The following is a 19,349-nucleotide window of genomic DNA, read 5'->3' on the forward strand; positions in this document are numbered from 1 at the left end:
CCGAAATGGCAGCCACATGGACCCTGAAAGTGGCAGGGCATGTGCATGCTGACAATTTTTCCTGCAGAAAGTAAAGAACTGAAGCAATCCATCAGTTTAACTGGATCTGCATTATGTGCACTGCACCATCTTTCAAAGACACCCCATTTATTGGCGTAACTTTCTCTAGTAGAGGGAAATGCATACAGGCACATTCTGGGCCATGTATGCGCCATTGCGTCCAGCCCCAGGGGGGCTGGGTGACTCAGAGAGAAGTAGAGGGGACATTGCGCTGTTTGTTGAGAGGCAAAGAGGTCCACTTCTGCTCTTGTAAAAACTCAACCAGATTTGTTCCAATACCTCGGGGTGGAATTTCCGTATTTTTTCTGTCTGGACAGTAAATCTGCTCCCATTCAGGCATCCAGGGATGTAAGCTGCTCTGATCAACAGGAGCTTGCCCTGGGCCCAAAGGAGAATCTGCTGTGCCAGATTCTCTGTTGAGCTGTTCAGCTGGCATGAATGTAGACCTCCTTGATGGTTTATGTAAGAGACTACCGCTGTGTTGTCCACCTGCACCAAGACATGGCAGCCTCTGGAGGAAGTATTTCAGGGCCAGAAATACAGCCATCAACTCGAGACAGTTAATATGACAATCGAGCTGACGACCCTCCCATTCCCCTTGAGCCGGATGACCACTTAAGGCTGCTACCCAGCCCATCAGGGAGGCATCGGTCATTAGCAACCTGCGATGGAAAGAAGCACCTAGAGTGGGACCCAAAGTGAGGAACCGGGGTCTGAACCACATAGAAAGGGTACGTAGCACGTGGCGCGTAACCCTTATCAGCCTAGGGGATTGGCCCTTGGATGTGTGCTTTGAGCCACAACTGAAATGTTCTGTGCAAAAAGGCCCAAAGGGATCACCGAGGACGCAGTTGCCATGAGACTTAGTATTCGTTGATACTGATGAACAGTGCAACATTGGCCTAGCCTGACTTTGCTCAGGGTGTTCTGAATGGACTCGATTAGAGCGGGAGACAATTGTGCCCGCACTGTGATCGAATTCCATACAATCTCCAAATAGTTAGTTTTCTGAGTGGGAGAGAGGACACTTCTCTTGGAGTTTAGCCTCAACCCCAGGGAAACCAGATGAGCTAAGATGATATCCCTGTGCTGTAATGCCAGTTCTTGTGACTGTGCTAGTATCAGCCAGTCGTCTATGTAATTCAGAATGCGGATGACCCGGAGTCGCAAAGGAGCCAGTGCTGTATCCATGCATTCCGTGAATGTGCGGGGTGAGACCGTGAGACCGATCGTGACCAACCAATCGCGATGTTGGATTTGAGAAACGACCGTCTTGACGGTTAGCATCTTGAACTTGAACGCCCTCGGAGCGATTCAAGCCTCGAAGGTCAAAGATCAGACGCAACCACCATCCTTCTTGGGAACCAGGAAGTATCTGCTGTAGTAACTGGACTCTCTCTCTGGAAGGGGAACATGTTCTATGGCCCCTTTAACCAAGAGATTTTGCAGTTCTTTCCACAGTAAACATGCTTGCTCCGGTTTCATGGTAGTGGGAACCACTCGTTGAAATGCAGAGGATGGTGAACAAATTAAATTTGTAGCCTTTTTCTACTGTTCTTAGGACCCACATAGAACCACCTGGCAGTAGTTTCCACATTGCCAGGTTCTCTGAGATGGGTATCGATTCTGACACTTCCTGTTGAGGCAATGTCAAGTGTCCCGTGTCCTGGACTAAGTCAGGAAGCAACGGAACACCCAACATTTAGCTGGAAACAGCTAACTCCCGAAACACCAGAGGCGGCTGGAATGGAGTGGTTTCATAGGGGTATCGGGAGGGTACAGTTGGATGTTTTACGTGACCCGTACCAAGGGGGGTCTACCCCCACAAAGCTGGGTGCAAAACCGTCAGGGTTTTTTTTTTTTTAAATAACTGCCCTGAGGTCTTGCTTTGGGGGCTGCTGAGGATGACAAACAAGCCCACAGTCTTTACGAGGGGGAGCACGATTTGCCACGCTTTGATTTTGAGCCTCCCATCTAGAAGGACCGGGGTGGGGCTGGGTGGCCGACGACCCCTCCTCCTGAGTGTGGCGAGGAAGGAATTGCCCGAAGGCTTCCTCGTGATTTTGCCTCCTGGAACCTGGTGATAACTATATTCATAGCGTCCCCAAATAAGCCAGAAGGCGAAACCGGGGCATCGAGAAGAAAGGTTTTGTCCTTGTCTCTGATGCCCGATAGGTTAAGGCATAAGTGTCTCTCCATGCTGAATAAAGCAGACATAGACCGGCCAATGGCACGGATTGTCTGCTTGGTCGTGCAGAGAGACAGATCCGTGGCTCGACGAAATCAGAGAAAGCCTCTTCGTCGTGGTGCCCGCACTCAGGTCCTTCAACAGATTAGCCTAGTTCGCCTGTAACACTGCCATAGAGTGCAGGGCAGCACCAGCCTGACCTGCTGCCTGATAAGCCTTCCCCACAAGTGTGGAGGTGGTCCTGCACAGCTTTGTGGGGAGAGTGGGTCTCTTTAGCGATGATGCCAGGCCAGGCGAGAGATAACCCGCAAGTGTCTTTTCTACCGGCGGCAACACTGAATACCCCCGAGCCTCAGCACCCACGATAGTTGAATATGTCGACGTCGAGGGCACGAAGACACGGGAAGTATAAGGATTCCTCCATGAATGAGAACGCTCGTTATGGAGGTCATAGAAGAAAGGAAGGGACTGATATAGCATTCCCTTCCCTTTTTTCTTTTTTTTATAAATTTTTGGAAACCAGACAGAAATCTGTCTTCTAGTTTGGAGCATTTGGGGGGTCTCTTGTTCGCTATAGTCTGGCCACAGCCCAAGTAACCACATTCCTCAGCTGCTTTATCATTGTGAGTGGAATGTACAGAGGTTCAGAGTCCCCCTCATGAACCGAAGGGGCGCCGAGAAGGATCAGCTTACGGGAAGGATCAGCTGGATCTGGGGAGAGCGAGCGATAGGGACGGACCCATATCTCATTCCTCAGCCAAATCTATGTAAAAGCCCCACGATGAAAGAGTGGGCGCTGGCTCTTGGAAGTAAGCGAGACTAGTTTAAAGCATTTTGACTGTAAACAGATCGCAATGCCTGCACCCGCCCTGCCGCAACGCAAGAGCAGCATGCTCTTCCCCCAAACACACAAAGCTAAACTGGTGTGTGCAGGGGCGGATTGGCCATCGGGAATACCGGGAACAATCCCGAACGGCCGGTCCATTTCAGGCCGAAGACCGGCCAGTGGTCAAAGAGTTTTTTGTTTTTTTTTATGATACGCGACCGGCCTAAACAGCCTCTCAGCTGCAGTGGAACGCTGTGTGTGTGTGTGATTCAGACCGGGCCAGACCAGTACTTTCAATCTGAGGGGGGATACGAGCGGCCCCTCCCAACTTGGACTGATCCTCGTTTTTCCTGACATCCGATTGGCTCAAACTAGGCGCCGATCAAAGGAGTTTACTTTTGGTCATGTTTGGCGGGTTTGTGTGAATGCAACAGATACGAACGGTAAAAATGGCAAAAAGAAGGAAAGAAGAGAAAGAAATGGGTGGGGCCGAAAAAATAAGAATTAAAAAGAAAAAAAATTTGGCACAAGAGGCAGCTAAATGCGCCAAATTAACAGGCCTTTTCCGTAGTGGAAAGAGTGCTGTGGCAGCCGGAGGTGCAGATGAGGAAGAACCCAGCAGCATGGACAGGACAGGTGCACGATTAGGGATATATTAGTGATTTATTATACACTGAAATTGTTTATATTTGCATTTAAATATAGGCATTTATTACATGGCTTGGTAGAATTCCAATGTAGGAAGAGAGAAAAGGAGGAGCAGGAGAAGAGAGGAGGAGGAGGAGAGAGGAGGAGGAGGAGGCGGAGGAGCAGCAGAAACCAGGAAACAGACAGGTAGAGGGGCAGTGTGCAAGGCTGGGTAGGCAATCATGTTAGGCATATCAATCAATCAATCAAAGCTTTAGTAAGGACACACACACACACAAAATAGAAAAATACAGCACAATATTACATATTTACATATAGGATAAAATGCCAATAGTTCCACATACTAGATAAATAACCTGACTGAAGCACAGATGGAATTAGAAAATGTATTATTCTTAGTCATATTTATTACTGATGTTCTTCTCATGTTCTTCTCAGCTGTACAATCAGTAAGCAGAGGCAGGGTCCAGCACAGGGGAAACTGAGCCAGGGAGAATTGAAAGTGAGGACACACACACACACACACACACACACACACACACACAAATCTCTATTTTATGGGACTGCATTGTGGTTTTTGAGTATCTGAGTGGGTATTTGTTAGTATTTGTAACCATTTTATCACTCCGACTGACTGTACACATGACATGCTGGTAGTTAGCAGTATACTAACTATACTGTGACTTATGTGTTCGAGATTAGGTTTTGCTGACCTGGTTGTGTTCAGTGCAGTGGTGACTTGCTTATACAACCTGAAGAGGCAGGTGTCATCCTAAAATTTCTTGAAGGTCTTCAGTGTAATCTGATTCTCTTTATACCATAAAAACACTATTAGAATTAAAATAACTGCAAAAAATCCTTCTGCTCGTGCACCAAGGGCACTCGCGTAAAAGGCCTCTCCAGCTTAAAGTCCCGGGCTGAATTTCAGTCCCAGTACGTCCCTGGGTGTGTGTCTGGTTCAGCCATAGAGCGTAAACATGAGAACACACACCGCTTGCTTTGTTTATCAGTCATTCTTTTTCTTAATTTTTTAAAGAAAAGAGAAAGGTTTCTGCGCACAGCCTAACAATTTAAACTCCTAACAGAGAAAAGTAGAAAGTTTCTGACAGGCTCGTGAAGCACACACACACAGAGCGATCTGAAGACAAAAAATCTGACGAAGCACCTGTGACGCATCTATTTATAGCCCTGCCACAGGTGCATCCAATGATTACACTGGCAAAGGCTATAAATTCCGGTCAATGTTCATTGACGTGTTGCACACATATTCACAGCTGGTCGCACCTAAAGTTGTTCCCAAAGAGCTTTTTCAGCTCAGCATCATAAGTGTAGCTTTTTGAAAGGGAACTAAAACCTTTTTACACATGTGTGCAAACTGCTTGAACCCAGTTAATTGCTGCTAGCTGCTATATTTAGGGGTCAAGCCCCAAAAGGGGATAAAGACCCCTATTGTTTATGTTAGTTTTCTTATTATTAGGGGTGAAGCCCCGAAGGGGCAAAAGACCCCTATTGTTTCTGTTAGTTTTCTTAATATTATTAAGGGTTCAAGCCCGAAGGGCTGAAACCCAATTGTAATTTTAAGGATTTGTTTTATTTTTATTATTATTATTATTATTTTTATTATACTGCCCTAAAACTAATCATACAGACCAAACCATAAGTCATAGAGAGCTGAAACTTTGAGGGAAGGTAGTCCCCCAGAGTACTACAGCGTAATAAAGTTTTGGCCCAATCAGCCTCATGGTGGCGCTATAGTATACCTCCGATATCTTTTCCGTCATGAAAATTGTCACGCTAATTTGCATAATTCGAAAAAACTCAGCAACAGTATTATCAATGAAGTTTAAAATTTGTATGCTTCTTGAAGGGGCCAAATACTTACATATTCTACAATATGACTCAGGCAAATAAAAAACATGGCCACCAGCAGCCAATCATATTTCAGCAAAATGGCTGTATAAATGTTATGTAAATTATTGTATATTACCTAATTTTACCTGCTATTGTGAACTACATCTAGGACTCCCTAGATCAATAATTATCAAAGAAAAGTTGAACTTTAGTTCCCTATCAAAAAGCTACACTTTGATGCTGCACTGATTTAGCGCTTTGGGAACAACTTTAGGTGTGACCAGCTGTGAATATGTGTGCAACACGTCAATGAAATTGTCTAGAATTTATAGCCTCAGCTGATGACATCATTGGATGCACCTGTAGCAGGGCTATAAATAGATGCGTCACAGGTGCATCGTCAGATCTTTTGTCTTCTGATCACTCGGTGTGTGTTGTGCTTCTTGAGCCTGTCAGAAACTTTCTACTTTCCTCTGTTAAGAGTTAGATTTTGTTAGGCAGTGTGCAGAAACCTTTCTCTTTTCTCTAAAACGAATGACTGAAAGACAAATCAAGCGGTGTGTGTTCCCTTGTTTACGCTCTATGGCTGAGAGGGACACACACCAGTTTTGTTTTGTGTTTTTGGGGGAAGAGCATGCTGCTCTTGCGTTGGGGCGGGGCGGGTGCGAGCATTGCGACCTGTTCTCAGTCAAAATGCTTCACACTTGTCTTGCTTACTTCCGAGAGTCAGCGCCCACACTTCCATCGTGGTGCTCTCGTATGGATCTGGCTGAGGAGCGAGAAACGTGTCCGTCCCTATCGCTCACTCTCTCCCCAGATCCAGCTGGTCCTTCCCGTGATCCTGAAGCGCGCTCCGGCACCTCTTCGGTTCATGAGCGGGACCGTGAATCTCTGACCGCGAGTTACCCACCTCCAAGTGATGCATGATAGTAAATCATCGGAGGAATTACTCGAGGTGATTACTCGTGCGGTGGCCAGGCTTCAATTAGACTGGCCACGTGAACAAGAGACCCCCAAACGCTCCAAGTTGGAGGACAGATCTGGTGGCCAAGGGAAGGGAACACCTCATCAGTCCCTTCCTGTCTTTGATAACCTCCATGATGAGTTCTCTTGTTCATGGAGGAAACCTTATACTTCCCATGTCTTCATGCCCTCGACGTCGATATATTCGACTTTCGTGGGTGCTGAGGCACAGGGGTATTCGGTGATAATGCCGGTTGAAGAGACACTCAAGGGTTATCTCTCGCCTGGCTCGGCATCATCATTAAAAAGACCCACTCTCCCCACAAAGCCGTGCACAAAGCTCCATGCTTGTGGGGAAGGCTTATCAGGCAGCAGGTCAGGCTGGTGCTGTCCTGCACACTATGGCAGTGTTATGACAGGCGTACAAGGCTGATCTGTTGAAGGACCTGAGTTCGAGCAACACGGTCGATGAGGAGACTTTCTCCAAGCTTTGTCGAGCCACGGATCTGTCTCTCCGCGTGACCAAGAAGACTATTCTATCTATGTCAGCTTTAGTCAGCACGGAGAGACACTTATGGCTCAACCTGTCGGTCATTAGAGACAAGGACAAAGTTTTCCTTCTCGATGCCCCAAAAAGTCGAGGTTGACAGCGTGTAGGTCAGGACGGGCGTGGAGAGAAGAATCGTGGCAGACAGGGGGAGTATCTTCGTGGGAGGAGCGTCATCCTTCAGAACGTCCACAGTGAGCGGCGATCCGCTGACCCGCAGGGTCTCCTCCACGAAACCAAGGAGCGTCCAGCAACGACTCGCCGGCGGCAACTGCTCCCTCAGAGACTCGTTCAAGTTACTCCGGAAGAATGTCACCAGGGCGTAGTCAGGGAAGTCAGAGATGCGTGCCAGCTCCAGAAAATCCTGGACGTGGTCCTCCAAAAGGCGGTCCTCCTGCTTGAGGCAAATGAGCAGGTAATTCGCCGAATAGGCTGCTAGATCCATGTGTGTTGGTCAATCGTTCTGTTATGAATGGTGGCAGCGAAGGCAGACGAGGAGAGTGGATCTAAATGCAGCTTATCTTTATTCCACAAACAAACAAATAAACACAAAGGAAAAAACCCACAATGGGAAAACAGGATACTTAAACACGATGAAACAAAACTGAACAGGAAACTTAAACACAATGAAACAACACTGAGAACTCGGGCAGGGAAACACATACCAGGCTTAACAACATTCAACGATTGACAGAAGGGAGTGAAAACAACCTGGTTAAAATACATGGACATGGGAAAACGGGGGCCAATGAACAAACAGAACTCAAACAAGATAACAGGGCAATAAACAGAAACCAATGGCAAACTAACGAGGGCAGGTGAAAACAATGAACAGAGAACACGAAGGTTAACAAGGGAACTATGGAGCTACACGGGTGACACAAGTGCAAACTAAGGAACTACAAAAGTGACAAAAATGACAAACAAAGGGCAACAGTGAGACAAGACAAGGTACACCTAACAATTATAGTCAAGTGCACGTAAAGCCGCCGGTGTTCTGACAATGTGACCTAACTCTCAGAATATGCTACCAACATGCACTGGGCAATATGCTTTCTTGCTTGGAAATTGCATATCTGAAGACACACCCATAATTTTGAGCTACCTTGCTTTTAAAATCTTGAGTTTGGGTGAAAAATGTAAGAAAAATCTTGCTGAATAATAATACAGTTATATATAGTATTTTATGGTAAATACAAATCTCTCAATAATTATAATAATTTCTGCATGGTCTGTGATACAAATATATGCGGTAGGAATTTGATGGTTAAACACCACCTTTACATAACTGAAGCATACATGTGTTTGAAAAAGGTATCTAAATATATATATATTTAGATAAATATAGATATATTATTTTAAATACTCTAGAATGATATCTGAAATCTACTCAAATTTAACTTTATTAGCACAAATAACTTATAGAATTTTGTAACTGACAAGACATCATAAATGAAAAAACAACCATGTTTTTATTCTAGTGTAATATATGAAATTGGCTAGTAGTCTATTTGGTGATGTTAAATGAATGTTTATGGTCATAGACCAGTGTTTCCCAACACTACATTGATGTCTCCTTAACCAAAAACACCTGATTAATCACATCAGCATGTTAGAAGAACGAATGTGTAGAAATAACGAGAATAATTTTTCATGCTTTATGTGCACATATTATATAAATGAATATTCTGTATTAGGTTATTGATTTGCGAAAGACAGGTTAGTTTCCATCTTTTTGCGAGGTATTAATGTATTAATATTAATACCGTATAACAAATGGTTATATGGCTTAAGTGAATGTAAACAAGTGGGACAAAAATTGGATATGTGTCTGTCAAAGTCAAGTCATTTATTTGTATTGCGCTTTTCACAATACATATTGTTTCAAAGCAGCTTTACAGAAATGCTTCTATTTTCTTAAAAATACATAATTAAAAATGTGAATTAAAGTTATTAGTGCCAATATCAATAAGCCATATGTCACATTTTAAAGTAAAATATTAGAAAGGACTGAATAGATGTTTGCAATGTTTAAAGACTAAAATATATTAATTGTAACATGAGATTAATAGTAAACAAATGGGACAACAACAAAAAACGTAATAAGTGTCAAAGGTTTGTGCATTTGTAACGTAAGTAGGAGGAGAGGCAGACGAGGAGTGGGGTTCAAAATGCGGGTTCTTTATTGATCAAGGTGAAAATAAACAGACAGGAACAAAGGAAACATCCACGGTGGGAAAAATTAAACAAAAACATGAAAACGTCCAGGGAACACGAACAGGGTGAAACAGGGCAAAACACAGACTTCCAGACATCTACAAACATCAACAATCGACAGGGCAATGGAGAAACAGCAGGGTTTAAATTCACAGGAGACATGATGATGACAAACGACAATCAGGTGAGAACAATGACACAGGGCTGGCAGGGAATCATGGGAAGTGTAGTTTGTGACAAAGACTAGTGAAACACAGGGCAGACAACAAGGGAATCGTGACATAACCCCCCTCAAAGGAGCGGATTCCAGACGATCCTAAGAAAAACAAAAAAAAGAATACCCAAAAAAAAAACTAAAATCGTCCAAGGAATGGGGGGGGGGCAGGCAGACCACAGAGTGCACAAGGGGCAAACAGACAGTCCAAGGGAGCACAAGGGGCAGAAAGGCAGTCCAAGGGGGCACAGAGGGCAAGAAGGCAGTCCAAGGGGGCACAGAGGTCAAGAAGGTAGTCCAAGGGGGCACAGGGGGCAAGCAGGAAGTCCATGGGGAGCACCAGACGGGGATTGGGTCAGGTGGCCTGGGAGCTGGCCTCAGGACAGGGACAGGTTCAGGAGGCCTGGGAGCTGGCCTCAGGACCACAGCCATGGGGAACTCCGAGGGCAGAGCCGAGGTAGGCGGAGCCATGGAAGTTTCTTGTAGCGGAGCCGTGGACTGCTCAGGAGGCGACGTCGTAGAAGGCTCAGGAGGCGGAGCTGAGGGAGGCGGAGCCGAGGAAGGCTCGCGAGGCTGAGCCGAGGGATGTGGCGCCATAGGAGGCTCTAGAGGCGGAGCCCTGGAAGGCTCGCGAGGCAGAGCCAAGGGAGGTGGCGCCGTAGGAGGCTCTAGATGCAGAGTCGTAAGAGGCTACAGACTCGATGGTAGTGTTAAACCCGGAGGTGTAGTTTACTGAGGGATATAGGGGAATGGGTAAACCTGGGAGATGACTGCGGTTCGCTGGATAGCAGATTAACCTGGGTGATAACTGCAGTTCACTAGATAGCGAGTAAACCTGGGTGATGACTGCAGTACGCGGAATAGCGAGGAGACCTGGGTGAAGAATGCAGTTCGCTGAATAGCGAGGAAACCTGGGTGATGGATGCAGTTCACTGAATAGCGAGTAAACCAGGGTGATGACTGCAGTATGCAGAATAGCGAGGAGACCTTGGTGAAGAATGCAGTTCACTGAATAGCGAGGAAACCTGGGTGATGGATGCAGTCCACTGAATAGCAAGTAAACCTGGGTGATGACTGCGGTTTGCTGAATAGCGAGAAAACCTGGGTGATGACTGCGGTTCGCTGAATAGCAAGTAAACCTGGGTGATGACTGCGGTTCGCTGAATAGCAAGTAAACCTGGGTGATGACTGCAGTTCGCTGAATAGCGAGGAAACCTGGGTGATGACTGCAGTTCGCTGAATAGCGAGGAAACCTGGGTGATGACTGCAGTTCGCTGAATAGCGAGGAAACCGGAACTGGACGAAGGAGCAGTAGAGCTTGGAACTGGACTTCGTTGGAGAGAGTAAACCAGAACTGAACGAAGGAGCAGTAGAGCTTGGAACTGGACTTCGTTGGAGAGGCGAGTTAGGGATGGAACGTAGAGTCTCCAGGAGGAAGCAGGTAAGTGAGCCTGTGATTGTAGTTGTGAGACCAGACCCAGAGTGACGGGGAAGTGGAGCATAAATACTGTGAGGTTGATGAATGCGGGAACGAGCTTCAGGTGCAGGTGATTAGTGTTCGGGAGAGCGTGATCGTGGAGTGTAAGTTCTGGGAGTGTCAGGAGGAACTGTGACATTACCCCCCCTCTTTAAATGGGCGACTCCTGGCGCCCCAAGACAGAAGAGGGTGAGGAAATGGGGGAGAATGATCCCAGGAGGATTAATGGGGCCTGGGAGGCGGCTACAGGACAGGGACTGGATCAGGGGGTCTGGGAGGAGGCCTCAGGACAGGGACTGGATCAGGGGGCCTGGGAGCTGGCCATAGGGCAAGGACAGGTTCAGGAGGCCTGGGAGCCGGCCGCAGGGTAGGAACTGGATCAGGGGCAAGCAGGAAGGCTTGCAGACAGGGGCCGTGGGAGGCTTGGCGACAGGGGCTGTGGGAGGCTTGCAGACAGGGGCCGTGGGAGGCTTGCAGACAGGGGCCGTGGAAGGCTTGCAGACAGGGGCCATGGCAGGCTTGGCAATGTCCACTGTGGGAGGAAACCCCAAGTCCTCATCCTCCACACCCACAGTAAAAGGTGAGCCACTGAGGTCTAGTGCCATCTCCACAAAGCTACAGAGCGTCCAGTGAGGACCCGCAGGAGGCATCTGCTCCTTCAGTGCACTATTCAGACCAGCTATGAAGAAATATACCAGAGAGTTGTCCTCATAGTGCACTAAATTCGCTAGATGGAGAAACTCACGTACGTAATCCTCGACTGGACGATCTCCTTGTTTGAGGAGGAGGATTTGCACAGCTGGTAAATCCATAGCACTGGGTCAGTTCTTCGGTAGCAAACACAGGAGTAGGGAAAAACTCTGGATTAGAAAACCACTGCAGTACTCCGCCACTCCAGGGTAGTGCGCTGGGTTGGTAACGGGAGTCGCGGAATAACCAGGAGAAGGAATTGCAGAAGTGCTGGTGGTTAATGGAGGTGCAGAGGGATCGGATCCTGCCGGGTTCGTGATTATATTTCAGGTCTGGTCTTCTGTAACATATACTCAGACTCGATGGTAGTGTTAAACCCGGAGGTGTAGTTTATTGAGGGATATAGGGGAATGGGTAAACCTGTGAGATGACTGCGGTTCGCTGGATAGCGGATTAACCTGGGTGATAACTGCAGTTCACTGGATAACGAGTAAACCTGGGTGATGACTGCAGTACGCGGAATAGCGAGGAGACCTGGGTGAAGAATGCAGTTCGCTCAATAGCGAGGAAACTCGGGTGATGGATGCAGTTCGCTGAATAGCGAGTAAACCAGGGTGATGGATGCAGTTCGCTGGATAGCGAGGAAACCTGGGTGATGACTGCAGTTCGCTGAATAGCGAGGAAACCTGGGTGATGACTGCGGTTCGCTGAATAGCGAGGAAACCTGGGTGATGACTGCGGTTCGCTGAATAGCGAGGAAACCTGGGTGATGACTGCAGTTCGCTGAATAGCGAGGAAACCTGGGTGATGACTGCAGTTCGCTGAATAGCGAGGAAACCTGGGTGATGTATGCAGTCCGCTGAATAGCGAGGAAACCTGGGTGATGACTGCAGTTCGCTGAATAGCGAGGAAACCTGGGTGATGACTGCGGTTCGCTGAATAGCAAGTAAACCGGGGTGATGGATGCAGTTCGCTGAATAGCGAGGAAACCTGGGTGATGACAGCAGTTCGCTGAATAGCGAGGAAACCGGGGTGATGGATGCAGTCCGCTGAATAGCGAGTAAACCTGGGTGATGACTGCAGTTCTCTGAATAGCGAGGAAACCGGAACTGGACGAAGGAGCAGTAGAGCTTGGAACTGGACTTCGTTGGAGAGAGTAAACCGGAACTGGACGAAGGAGCAGTAGAGCTTGGAACTGAACTTCATTGGAGAGGCGAGTTAGGGATGGAACAGAGTCTCCAGGAGGAAGCAGGTAAGTGAGCCTGTGACTGTAGTTGTGAGACCAGAGTGAAGGGGGAGTGGAGCATAAATACTGTGAGGTTGATGAATGTGGGAACGAGCTTCAGGTGCAGGTGATTAGTGTTCGGGAGAGAGTGATTGTGGAGTGTAAGTTCTGGGAGTGTCAGGAGGAACTGTGACAAGAACACTGTTGCTTCACATGTGAAGGGAGTGTTTACTTAGGCATTTTAGAAGCACAACAGCAAAAAAACATTTAAAAATAATACTACCCATGGGGAGAAACTAATGAAAATATGTTGTATAGAACCCATTACAATTATTAAAGTATTGCAATAATCCAGAAACTAAAACTTTAGAGAGCAATTTACATTATTGTGTGGTCTAATGTATTTATTTGTAATTTATTTTTACCTTTTAGCTAGTTGTTCTCCCCCACACTTCTGAATCATTTGTTGAAACCAGAGCAGAACAAATAGAACTTGTTAAAGAAAGGACAAGTGAAAATATAGTGAATTCCCAGACAAAGCAACAGGAGGCCTATTTAAAACGCTTGCAAAAAAAAAAAAATACAAGAACATCACTTTCAATGTTGGTGACAAGGTTTTACTCTTTAATGCATGAAAAAAGGATGGAAGGGGGGTAGACTCCAGCCAGACCTTTCTGGGCCCTACTCCACTTCCACTATCATAGGGAAGACGGCTGTACTAAACAATCAGGAAGGACTTATTTTGAAAACCACATACAATGTAAACCTTATAAAACCATACAAGGAAGGACACAAAAGAAACATTAGCTGAACAGCAGCAAGCAGTGCAAGGCCAACTTGAGTTTCATGTTGACCAGGTGAGACTGGATGAGAAGTACAGTAAATTGGAAAGGTATCAGTCACATTCAGTGAAAGGGAAAGCCTTGGAAGTTGACCAGGTGACACTGGAAGATAAGTCCTAAACAGTGGAATGGAAGGGAGGTCAACCTTTTAAGAAAGAAGAAAGTCTAGCTCAGAAATGGAAAGAGAGAGGACTTCATATTATGGCTAATTATTTTAAGGTTTCAAATGTGTTTTTATTTTAAATAGTTCAGCACATCTGGTCAAAGAAGGCTGTTGGAAGAGTAGAAGCTGTAGTGGGTCCATTACTGCATTTACACAGAAAATGCAGCAAGTGGTTTAAATGTCTTATCTTTCATAGATGGCCATCACGGATGATGATGTCTGGTTGTGTCCATTCAACACCGGTTGAATGGACAAAGTTGCTAGTAAAACTAAATAAGAGCATGTTTGTAATCGTTAAATTTGGCAATTTTTGTGGGTAACACTGATAACAAAGCCTCATGCAATAGTGCTCTTTACGCGTCTCACACACAAAAAACAGGGTCTTTCTCTAAAGAGGTTCTTTCTCCATTATGTAGTAATGAATGTGTGCTCCACTTGGAACTGTATGTCTGGGTCATAGTCTGTCTGCTCCACGTTCAAGGACTCTTATTTTGAACTTCTCTCCCTCACTACATTTCCCAGAAGTCACTGCCCTAATCACTCCATCATTATCCCCACCTGTGTGTCATTCCCTCGTTTAGCCCCAAGTGTATATATACCCTTTAGTTTTGCTTAGTGGTTGTCAGTCCTTGGATTGTTACGTTTGATTTGTATTGTTATGTTTGTTCCACGCCTGCGATGGTAAATAAAGGATTTAAAGTTCCTACTCCTGCATCTCCTCTTGACTCTTAGGACACCAAACGTTACAGAAGGACTGACCAATACTATGGATATACCAGCTGTGAGAATCCTCCTCAAACAATGAGATTGTCCAGTCGAGGATCATGTGCGTGAGTTTCTCCATATTGCTAATGTAGGGCCTTGAAAATGGCAGTAGAGACAACATGGCCCTTTGTTCTATGATCAAAGGTGAGACATTGAACTCCATTTCCCAGAATGCATCGCAACCGGACGAAAGTCCCGCCCATGGACTCAATCTCAGAGGTCATTGGTCAAAAGCGGCCGATGACCGATGATGTCATCTTAACAAAACCAGCACGCACATTTGAGACGCTCTCTCTGCATACAGCTTGACTGTTAACACCTACAGATTCGCTGCACTCTAAAGAGACATCTACACAAAGGAATTTCCCTCCTTCTGGACAAAGAAGACCGCGTTTTTCTAAACCTCACCATTTGGCCATGGTAGAGCAAGATTAACTTAGCTTTGTTCCAGTCGTGTAGTGTACAACCAGTTCATTTCATCCTCACTGTTAAACAACAGTGAATGTATTAGAAAACGGAAAAGACGACCAGCTTCCCTTCTCCCCTTCCCTTCCCACAACGTTGAATACCTCTCGCGATCACCGGACCCGAGAACCAACGCAGAGACGCGTCTTTTCGCTGATGAGCATGAGACCAAGGACCGAATCCAGATTGTTTCTCCTGACCGCTCAATGCAACAGTATTCCAACAGACAACCCTGCTGAAATCACACAGGATTTGCTAATAAGGCTTATTTTCATTTAGTATTGGCAGTGTTCATTACTGTTTGATTATAATAAATCTTGTTATATTATAATAAGTATTCCTGGGTTGTTTGTTTGAATAGTGTGTTGAAGCCAGCCTCTGCCACGTCAAGAACTCCTACATTACTTCAGTATTGTTAAATTGTTGTTGTTAGAAGCCAACTGTAACCAGATTACTGTTGGGTTCATATGGCAACCACTTGACTAACTACTTCCCCTTTTGATTATTTTGATTCTCAATCAAAATACTCAATCTGCAGGGTAGAATTTTATGATCCTATCATCCTATCCTGTTTCCAGTGGTCGATTCACTGTTGCAGTCAGCAGTAGCTGCCACGGTCAGCAAGCCAGAGCCCATGCCTGCCACGGTCAGCGAGCCAGAGCCTGTAGCCTCGACCGACCCAGAGCCAGCGCCTGTAGCTTCGACTGTCCATGTAACCACGCTCTCTGCTGGGCGAAGGAGAAAGAGTAGGAAGAGGGCACCTTCTCTTCTGTTTCTGCCAGTGCTCTCCACGGCTCTGCCCCCAATGCCAGAAATGTCATAGTCTGTCTGCTCCACGTTCAAGGACTCTTATTTAAGTCACTGCCCTAATCACTCCATTATCCCCACCTGTGTGTCATTCCCTTGTTTAGTCCCAAGCCTGTATGTATGTATATATATATATACCCCCTTTAGTTTTGCTTAGTGGTTGTCAGTCCTTGGATTGTTACGTTTGAATTGTATTGTTATGTTTGATGTTACTCCTGTGTTTGTTCCAGTCCAGTGATGGTAACTAAAGGATTTAAAGTTCCTACTCCTGCGTCTCCTCTTGACTCCTAGGACACCAAATGTTACAGTCTGTCGGGGGTATGGGTGTGTGAGAGATTGGCACTTTATATCTTATCAGTTGAAATCCGATCAGTTTTTTCAGAAATCACAGAGAACAGAATAAAACTGTAATGTCAAAATGAACAAATGCATTAACAGCATTAAAACATTAAAATGTTTTTGTTAACTTCAACCGGTCTACATCTTGAGATTTATTTTTTTTCTTTCCTTACCACTTTTGACTTTGGCTTCCTATAGGGGGTTTGCATGGCACTACTCTTTGTAAAGCTCATTTGGAACAAGTTGTATTTTGTAAAGCACAATATAAATGAATTTAATTACATTTGTTTTACAAAGGGATGGACATTTTTTTTTCTATTCTTAATGGCTCAAGATGACAATATACGTTGTACGACTATACATGTTATGTTTATGTATGTTTCATAAAGGTTTGTGTTTCAGATTCTCAAGTTGTCAGAGAAGATGATCATGATTGTAGATCAACAAGGTAAAGAAGATGCTTACAAAAGGAAGATACATAGCAACTGGAGGTCATTGCTCACATGCTCACAAACATACTACTTTTGATCAATTTAAGAGTGCACCAAATAATTTCATGGTTGTTTTACTGGCCAGTGTAGTGAAAAAATTACTTGGCACACCTTTAAGAAAACAAATAATTGTCACTAATGTAGTGACATGGCTGACAGCGAATAGAGCAGTACTACAGTGACACTGGTAACCAACCAAAACTCTTTTTGTGTGATGCTCCACCCACACTTTGTAAGGGATAACATACAGGCCTGTCAGGGTTTATTATGTGATGACCACCTGCTGCCTGTGCATAATCCTGCTTATTACACAGCTACTAATCAAATAAATGAATACATGGTGTAGGTCCTTGCCCCACTCAAAATGGCAGAAGAGACAGCATTGCCATTTGTTCTGTGATCAAAGGTGAGACATTGAACTGGTTTCCCAGAATGCTTCACAGCCAGATGCGAAGTCCCGCCCATGTACCAAATCTCAAACGTCATTGGTCAAAAGTGACCTATGACCGATGACGTTGTCTTCTTAACAAAACCAGTGGCCTGATTTGATTTAGCTCTCTCTGCCTATAGCTGCTCCAGCCTGAATTCTAAAGAGACTGTATCTACACACAAAGGAATTTCCCTCCTTCTGGACAAAGAGAGACCCCATTTTTCTAACCTCACCATTTGGCCACGGTAGAGTAAACTTAGCTTTGTTCCAGTCGTGTAGTATACTTATTACAACCGGTTAATTTCAATTTCACTGCGAGACAACAGTGAATTTATTTAGAAAACGGAAAAGGCGACCAGCTACCCTTCTCAATCGTTTTCTATCAACGTTGACTACCTCCCTGAATTTCTCTCCATCACCGGACCCGAGAAATAACGCAGAGACGCATTTTTTCGCTCCTTTGTGTGTCTGCTCATTACCACCCACACGTGGTATTAGCTCCATTGCTCTGGATCTGATCCAGCCATCTGTATTTCCTACACATTCAAATAATCATTGGCTCCGCCCTTTACGATCGAATTCCTCCATTTTGAAACTAGTTTCCATTTTGAATTAAGTTCGCCATTTTGAACCTAGTTCTCAATGTTGAAACCAATCCTCCATTTTGAAACTGGTTCCAGACGTGGCGTTTAGTCTGCCATTTTGTGTCTTTGTTACCGAATCTAGACACACACGCCCACAAACACATACATACACTAGCATATAGCTCCACAACTTAGTTAGGATTTCCATGTTATGTTTTTTGTTATATTCATTGGCGGTGTTCAGTGCTGTTTGATTATAATATATCTTGTTATATTATAATAAGAAGTACTCCTAGTTGTTTGTTTGAATATTTGTGTTGAAGCCAGCCTCTGCCAAGTCAAGAACTCCAGTATTACTGTTCGATTCGTATGGCAATAATTTGACTAGCTTCTTCCCTTTTTGATTATTAATCAAGATACTCAATCTTAAGGGTAGAATTTTATGAGACTTGATCAGTCACTTACTATCATTTTTCTCTTGTCAAAGAGTGGTGCCCCGAGGATAGAATTTAACTAGTTAAATTGTATTATTTTATTTAATTATTAATTAATAATTAATAAACATTAATTATTAGTTATATCTGATAGTTAAACTTATCTAAACAACCACAATGCACCCTACAATGGACATAAAATATTGATTTGCGTTGAAATTATGTTAGAAGAAATAAATCACTGAATAGCTAAAAGTATATCTGCCTCAGGAACATGTCGGAGTTCTGTTTGTGTTTATTCTATAGTCTGACTCTTAATTATTCAGCGTTTTACAAGACTACTTGCAAATAAACAAATACAAGTTCAAAAAACATTGATCTGCATTGAAAATATGTGAGAACAAATACGTAGTTGAACTGCTTGAATCCACCTCTGATTCATGTCAGTGTTTTGTTGCTGTCAATATGACAATGACCATTTAACTTCATTTTTGAGCCTGTTACTACTTGCCAAATTAATTAATAAATGCACATGGAACATAAATTTGAGTTGAAAATATTTTATTAGCTTACTTGTAGAGACTGCAAAGATCCAAGAAGCAGTAAAGATGGCATGCAGTACCCGGGTGACCAGTCTGATATGTCTTTCTCAGGTTGTTACAAGGAGATATCAGACCACTAGATTGCCATTTACCAATCAGAATTGAGGATTCCAGACCTAAAAGATTTGGTTTACATTATGTACTGTATAAAAATGTTCTTGCTGAACTTTTTTTTGTTAGTTTGCAGAGCATTACCTAAACACAGGAACAGTTCTCAATGTCCAGAAGGATCCAAAATCTGTGGAAATGTCCAGAAATTGTATAGCATGCAAATTAATTGAGCATAGCGGTAAGTTTATTTGCAGTGAAATTCACAATCGCCTGAAGTCATTTCTGGAGACTGGTATGATGGTCTGTAGAAGTCCTTATATTCTTCATCAGGCATTGCTGATGTTTCTTTATTTTCGAGGTTCCATACCCAAGCACGATGTATTGATAAAGTGGATCGTAGTGATACATTATTTTTGGTAAATACCATCTCTTTATCCCACAAGGTAAAGTTAATGCCCTCTGCACAGCCT

The sequence above is a fragment of the Xyrauchen texanus genome, chromosome 38 (assembly GCF_025860055.1).
Source record: "Xyrauchen texanus isolate HMW12.3.18 chromosome 38, RBS_HiC_50CHRs, whole genome shotgun sequence".
Taxonomy (NCBI): Eukaryota; Metazoa; Chordata; class Actinopteri; order Cypriniformes; family Catostomidae; genus Xyrauchen; species Xyrauchen texanus.